At 43.3% G+C, this 8,316-nt stretch overlaps 1 long non-coding RNA gene across 1 annotated transcript; it reads right to left on the minus strand.

The window, feature by feature from the left end:
- Positions 1-608: 608 nt before the first annotated feature.
- Positions 609-1,747, minus strand: LOC106321386. Its single transcript, XR_001266061.1, has 3 exons — positions 1,311-1,747; positions 959-1,034; positions 609-797 (listed from the first exon to the last, which is right to left on the minus strand). It is a non-coding gene; the product is annotated as an uncharacterized LOC106321386 (long non-coding RNA).
- Positions 1,748-8,316: the final 6,569 nt, after the last annotated feature.

Here is an 8,316-nt window from a genome sequence, read left to right on the forward strand (position 1 = left end):
CCATATTTCTTCTTGTCTATGAACGAAACAAATTTCAAGCCTTGCCTTGCTCTGATACCATGAAAGACAAGAGAAACTATGAGAAGATAACTTCTTATTCATATATTGTTACGTACCAGGTTATATACACAAGCTACAGACACAAGATAACTATCAATCTCCTCGTCCTTATCTCTAACTATAACAACAATATTCTCTCCAATATACTCTCCTATGGATATATCGGTTCTAGACCTCTAGAACCTTAACAAATAACGATCACTTCCTCCTGCTCGATGCCCATGTGACCTCTCTTCGTCTTTATTTTTTTACTTTCTTTGATAAACATTTTTTTTGTTTCTTTTATAACTTAGGGGCTTGCCCCTTGGTGTGGCAAGTACTCGTTACTGTCGGGCAGGGCAGTGAAGTTAGACTTCCACAAATTCAAACCTACTCAATTAATTCATTAACAAGTTACTAGTGCTCTAGAGCATGTTCAGTGGGAGAGACCTACTAGGTCTCTTAGGTAATATTTAATTACTAATTTTTTGTTAAGAGATTTTGTTTAAGTATTTTTGTTTTCTTTGCTCCAATGGTAAAACCTCATCAGGGATTCTTAAAAAAAAAACACTTGTGCATGTGTGTGTGTCTGTGAATGTTTTCTTTTGTCGTTGTTGTATGAACAGAGTGTCTGTATAACCAAAACAAATCAGATTGATCACAAAAGGAACAAAAATAAAAAATAAACAGAGGATGCATAAACAGAGTATCAACTTACCCTGGCTTTGCTTCTAATGTCCATTCTAGATCCACCGATCCTGCTCATTCACAATCCATACGAAAATATCAAAAACCCAGAAGACGACAACAAAGAAAGAGACAAGTTTTATGATGTACACGTCAAAACATAAGAAGAGATCAATAGCAAAGGCAAAAGCTTTTGGATCATAACAATACTAAGAAACATAGATAATGAGACCATATGTATTCGGCAATGATTTGCTTGGTGGAGTCGGAGAGGTTGAGGTTGACGAGATCTGAGAGCAGAGACATGGCTGCGTTGGAGAGAATAATAGTGAAATTAATGAGTGTTGTTTTAGGGAAGGCGATCGAAACAGCTTCTCAACATCAGCATCATTGCATCAAAATCAAAAATAGAAAATATATACACACAAACAATAGCTTCAATATAAAACTGAAATCCATTGACAACTAATCCAAACACTCTTCAAATTGAGATTTTTATCACACAACAAACGCTTAGCCTCTAGTTTCAAGATGATCCAATTCTAAAGAACCAAAAGAAAGCATCAGAGATATAGTAAGTATACCTCTCGTTTACACCAACAGATAAAGCATCACCACCCCCACCAAGAACCCAACCAAAACCTCCACCAATCTTCTTCCTTTCCCTCCACCACCACCCGAGAACTCAAAACCTCCATCAATCTTCTTCCTTTCCCTCCACCACCACCATCTTCGTCCCACCACCGCTCCTCAAATGCGCCAACAAACCTTTCAAGAACATCTTGCTATACAGCAACGTCGCGTCGTCTTCGCCAGAATCAATCCCAGAGCTAGGCCACCCGGTCTCCGCCACAATCACGGAAAGATTCTCGTGTCCCATCACAGCCATGGACGTTCTGCATCGCACTGAGGGGGAACAGGGAGACGTCGGGGGAGTACGAGACGATGTCTTTTTCGACGGAGATGATGGAGATTTTGGCACGGGGGTAGAAACCACCAGCGCATCGCGGAACCACCGAGAGAGGTCGTTTATCTCGACACCTTTCATCTGTCCAATAACAATTTAGCACCACATGTCTTTAAGAGACGTGCCTTCTGCCTCCTAGTTAAGATACGTACCTTAGATTTTCATTTATTTTTTTATTTTTTAATTCCTACTTAAGGCCATCATTATCCACGGTTTCTTAGGACGGGGTTCTTAGAGAAATATAAGAAACTGTTTCTTATATTTCAACTAAAAAGTTAAGAAACTGTTTCTAGTTTCTTAACTTTTTAGTTGAGAATTAAAAAACAGTTTCTTATATTTTCCTAAGAACCCCGTCCTAAGAAACCGTGGATAATGATGGCCTTAAGACACCCGATTAAGAGCCTCCAATAAATATGTTCTATATACTGACTATAGTAACGTTTATCCTACAATAATTACAAAAAGTAGAGTGCAGTAACTATTGTTGCTAAAATAAACAGTTGCAAACAAATTTTTATAATGTTTTTTTTTTGATGATACAAATTTTTATAATGTTAAGTCATATATATAGACCATACAGAATTCAGATTGCATTTTTCTTGTACAAATACTTGTATAGTTCATTTACTTAAAACTACATATTTCATATATATAGATTATACACACACTGAGATACAGATACACTGTGTCTCTCTGTCTCTCACACACACATAGACGAATATTACACACACACACAATATATATATATATATATATATATATATAGGTATACAGGGGTGAACCTACATCAAGACTAGGTGTGGTTTATGCCACAACCTAATTTTTTATTTTTCATTAATAGTTACCGTTAAAAATTATTGAAATGTTTCTATGTATGACATTAGTATATGAATATGATTTCATGCCCCAATCTAAAACCAGTTCTGGATCCGCCTCAGTACTACGTTGTATCTTTTGAAATTTCATCTAAAAGGACGCAACTTTGTTATAGTTTATAGTAATGAAGCTCGCATTTTTTCCAGGACGAACAATATTCATACATAATATAGTTTTTTGGGTGGTGAATCCATTTTTTCGTCAATTGATTTATATTAAACATGGGATGAAATACAAGTTGTGATACATAAGCCGGCGAAACACATTAAATCTTCGGAAACAATGTCCAGGAAAAAAAAATTTCAAACTAAAAACCCAAACAAGAGCGCCTAAGAACAAACTGAAACATAACTTAAGGCTAAAGCAAATGCCTACAACTAGACCCTCCTAAATCTTTTTTGGTCGTGAATTCATGCCACGATGCAACATAAAAAATGTAAAACAATGATCTTAATTTTTTTCCTCCAAACTTGATACCCCAAGAGGCATTGGACGTAGCCCTGGGTGAAATCCGAGAGGTGATGGTACAATATACTAACTGCGCTGACCCTTCGGAAAGTGCAGCCCTGAAAGAAAGGCTACGACTAGCGGAGACACAGGGACAGCTTGAGTCATCAGCTGCCCAAATGGTTCGGGCGTCTCTAGCTCGCAAAGTAACTGAAATGGAACGGCCACTGAGACAAGAAACACAGCCCCAAGATCGTTTACCTATTGCAGCCCGGTTGGGCTCTGCGGTTGAATGTATTGCAGAACTAGAAACAGAGGATCACACCAACCTCATCGGTGAGAGTGATGATCGCATTCATGTCTCTAACAGACTCGGCCCCCTCCCTATGAATCCCCCGCGGGAGATTGTGAATAGTTCCCCAGCTAGAACACTGAAGAGGAAACCTGGAAGGCCTCCGGGAAGGAAAACGGTTGCTTCAAGCCCAAACCCTCTGCAGGGAGGTGGCTCCCGGAAGAGGAAAACCCAGCAAATTAAACCACCTAACTGCAGGAAGAAGCTAGTGGTGGAGGAACAGGGAGAAGGCAAAGCGACAAGACAGAAAAGAGCTAAGGGAGAGAGTTCTCGAGCGGTTAATGTGCAGGACAATACTGCAACGTCCTCTGATAATGTACCGCTGGCCAACATGATCCCAAGAATTAGCAAGCGCCGGATGGATTTTTGGAATCCATCCAGCCACGTTCCTTAGCGATCGCAAGCTGGAACTGTCAGGGGTTGGGGAATCCCCGGACAGTTCGAAGATTGGGAGAGATATCTAGGAAGTACGATCCAGATATCATCTTCATCATGGAATCAAAAAACCCCAATGAAGTGGTGCTCAAGAAACTGGAACATTTGCTACAGAGATATGAGTATCACTACCTGGTACCTCCGACTGGCCATGGAGCGGGTGGACTAGGCTTATTCTGGAAACAAGAGCTGAACATTGAAATTGTAGAGTCTAATGCCAATGTAATCGACACCACTGTTGAATTTGAAGGAAAAGTTTTTTATGCCTCATTTGTTCATGCCAGTACTGATAAAACTCAGAGAAACCTCCTATGGGAGCACCTTCTCGCCAATGCCTCTAGTAGAGATGAGCCATGGTTTGTAACCGGAGATTTTAATGACATAATCAGCTCTGAGGAGAAGGATGGTGGAACAGACAGACCAGAGGGTTCATTTTCCGATTTGCGCACCTTCTTCTCGGAAGGGGACCTATTTGATCTCCAACACTCTGGAGACTTTCTATCTTGGAGAGGAAAGCGTGGTGATCACCTGGTTCGATGCCGACTGGACAGAGCCATTTCGAACACTTTGTGGACGGAGCGGTTCCCATCGGCTCGATGTGAATATCTTGGATTTGAGAGTTCAGATCATATGCCGTTGCTGTCTTTTTTCGACAAGGGTCCACGACGGAGGCGTGGTCTCTTTCGATATGACCGTCGCCTGTGCAAGAATGATGAAGCAAAACGAGTGATCTCTGATACGTGGAGAGGGACGCCAAGCTCCTCGGTCAGTGACAAACTGACCTCCACCCGAAGTGCGATCTCAGCTTGGAACAAAGCACAACAGCGTAACAGTCAAAAGACCATTGAGATTAAAAAACGGGAACTTAACGAAGCTCTTTCAAGCCTAGTCAACGACACTGTTTTGATCCAAGACATTTCCGAAAAGCTCAATGCAGCTTATCTTGCGGAGGAAGAATACTGGAAGCAACGGAGCAGGCTCCTCTGGTTGAAGCTAGGAGACCGCAACACGGGTTATTTCCATGCGATAACCAAGTCTCGGAAACGCGCAAATGGACTCTCAGTCATAGAGCGGGAAGACGGTCAGATGGTTTATAAGGAAGAAGAGATCATCGCGGTTATAGGCGACTATTTCCAGACCATGTTCGCGTCTCTCCCTGGACAACGAGAAGAGACAGTCCGCCAAGCCCTCCGCCCTATCGTCTCAACAGATGAAAATGAAAACCTCACTGCAGTCCCAGAAGCGAATGAGATCAGGGAGGCGGCGTTCTCTATCCATGCGGATAAAGCACCAGGCCCGGATGGATTCTCTGCGGGGTTTTTTCATACGCATTGGGAGGAGATCGCACCCGACATAATTAGAGAAGTGCAAGGGTTTTTTCGGGGAGATTCACTGCCGGACGATATCAATGATACTCACATTCGCCTTATCCCAAAGATCTCCAAACCCCAAAAAGTCTCGGATTACCGGCCAATCGCACTGTGCAACGTCTACTACAAAATCTACTCGAAGATCATCACTCGCCGCCTGCAACCGCTTATGGAGAAGCTGATTTCCGAGAACCAATCTGCCTTTGTGCCGGGCCGTGCAATCGGAGATAATGTGCTTATTACTCATGAAAACCTACACTACCTTAAGACGTCAAAAGCGGAGCAAAGATGTGCGATGGCGGTTAAGACGGATATGAGTAAGGCATATGATCGTCTCGAGTGGGAATTCATCTCCCTTGTTCTAAACCGGTTGGGATTCCACCGTAACCTTATTCGATGCATAATGCAATGTATCACTTCTGTTACATACTCCTTCCTCATTAACAGCTTGCCTAGAGGGAAGGTGGTACCGAGCAGAGGTATCCGCCAAGGCGATCCTCTTTCTCCCTACATATTCATCATGTGTAGTGAAGTCCTCTCGGGATTATGTAACAGAGCGCAAGAAGAAGGACTACTTCAGGGCCTACAAGTGGCAAGAGGGAGTCCTCGCCTGACCCATCTCTTCTTCACGAACGATACAATGTTCTTCCTTCAAGCCAATAAGGAGAATTGTGCATCACTTAACTCTATCCTACACAAGTACGAGAGAGCATCTGGCCAATCTATAAGTAAAGAGAAGTCTGCAATCACTTTCTCCAGGAAATCCCCGGCCTCCCTAAAGTCGATGGTGAAGAATGTGCTTCAAATACAAAAGGAGGGGGGTGCTGGGAAATACTTGGGACTTCCCGAACACTTCGGTCGGAGGAAGCGGGACTTATTCTCGTCTATTGTAGACCGAATTAAACAGAAGGCAAGGGGATGGACAAACAAGTTCCTCTCGGCAGCCGGAAAACTCGTGATGCTTCAAAGTGTTCTTTCTGCAGTACCTTCTTACCCCATGTCGAACTTCATGCTACCGGTCTCTCTTCTCAAACGTATCCAGTCGGTGGTGACCCGCTACGGGTGGGATAATAATGAGAGTAACAGGAAGATGGTGTGGGTGGCGTGGGATAAAATGGCCAAGCCAAAAGCTATTGGAGGCCTTGGTCTACGCGACTTCCAGAACTTTAATATCTCCCTTCTAGCCAAGACCAGCTGGAGACTCTTGCAGAACCCGAACAGTCTTTTGGGGAGAGTTCTGTTTGGGAAGTACTGTCCTGATACCAACATCCTCCTAGCTTCGGGCTCTAGCGCTATGTCTCATGGATGGAGAAGCATTCTTTTGGGAAGGGACCTTCTCTTGAAGAATTTGGGATGGATCGTTGGGGACGGAAGCTCGATCAATATCTGGAACGACCCTTGGCTGAGCCTGAATGTACAAATGAGACCAATGGGACCATCAGGAGAAGAGCACATGCTCCTCACGGTTGCAGATCTTTTGATCCCTGAGACACGAGAATGGGACATACAGAGAATCAACCTGATCTTACCAGACTACAAAGACTTGATCACGAACCTCAAACCAAGCCGCACCGGGGCTCCGGACAAACTTATCTGGCTGGGAACAAAATCCGGCGATTACACCACCAAGTCAGGGTACTATACTACGGTTAATGGAGAGGAGTTGTTTGCTAGAAACCAGGGTGGTGCGAACTTCAAATGGAGCACTAATGTATGGAACTTGCCATGTGCACCAAAAGTGAAACTGTTCTCATGGAAACTACTCAAAGGAGCACTGCCGGTTGGCGAACAGCTACTAGAGAGACACATTGTTGTTGACCCCCTTTGTAAGAGGTGCGGCTGCTCAGAATCTATTACTCATCTCTTCTTCCAGTGTAGGTTTGCACAGCAAGTCTGGCAACTAGCCCCTTTCACGTCCGAACTGGATTTCAGAGGAATGATAGATTTAATGTCTAGCTGGACCTCTTTCTGTGCGAAACAATGTCTCCCCCCTGCAGGTATAACGTCGGGCTCTCTATTTCCTTGGATCCTATGGATGCTGTGGAAAGCTCGAAACAACTTTGTCTTTGATGGCCACTCTGCCTCCCTAGAAACTACATTGTCCTCTGCCATTGCACTAGCACGTGAATGGTCAAGGGAAGTGAAGAAGGAACCAGCGCGTCACCTCCACAAGCCCACACAGGGCAAGGCTCCTCCAGCGGGCGCAGTGGTTGTTCGATCTGATGCGGCATGGTCCAGCGCAAACAATTCAGCCGGCTTGGGATGGGTTATCCTCTCTAGCTCTGGTAACCAATCCTTCAAAGCAAAGACAAGGTGTGTGGGATCTCCTCTCATAGCTGAGAGTCTTGCTCTCCGCGAAGCAATCATCACCTGTCAAAATCTGCAAATCAAGACGGTTCTCTTTGAATCTGATGCCTCTCAACTTGTTAAATCTATCACCGACGGCCACTGCCCTACCGAGCTCTATGGGGTGGTCTCAGATATCTTGTTTTATGCTTCTGCATTTGAGTTTGTCAATTTTTCTTGGATTCCCCGAGAAAGAAATGTAATAGCTGATAGGTTGGCAAAGGATACCCTGCTTGTATCCAAAACATTGTTTGTTGGGGATGCTTTTACTGCCCCCAACTAACCACATAATCAATTAAATTTGTGTTCAAAAAAACGATTATGCGTACACTCACATAATAGACACGTTTTTTTTTCTTGCTAAATGGTAAATGTCATTAACAGGGTAATGATAGTCTGATTACAAAGAGTTGCAATCCCATCTGCTCGAAAGCTGATCTGATGCAATAGGCCGCAAAAAAGTTAAAAAAAACTTATTACATCCATCTAAGAACTAAGATTTAAATGTGAACAAACCTTAGAACTACAAGAAAGCAACATGCATCAACTGTTCCTAACAAGCACTTCCAAGAACCTAGACAGAGTCAACAGGAACCGAGGAGTAGACTTAGGGCATCTCCATCCCCACTCCATTTTTTCCTCTAAAATGGTGTAAAAGTGAATATGGAGTAAGGAATTCTCCAACCCAACTTCATTTCTCACTTCATAATGGAATTTACTCCATAAATGGAGTAATCTATTTTTTGTTTGTTCATCACTCCATTATGGAGTAGGAAATGGAGTGGAGTTGGAGCATT

This window comes from Brassica oleracea, unplaced genomic scaffold, assembly GCF_000695525.1.
Source record: "Brassica oleracea var. oleracea cultivar TO1000 unplaced genomic scaffold, BOL UnpScaffold01522, whole genome shotgun sequence".
NCBI classification, from domain to species: domain Eukaryota; kingdom Viridiplantae; phylum Streptophyta; class Magnoliopsida; order Brassicales; family Brassicaceae; genus Brassica; species Brassica oleracea.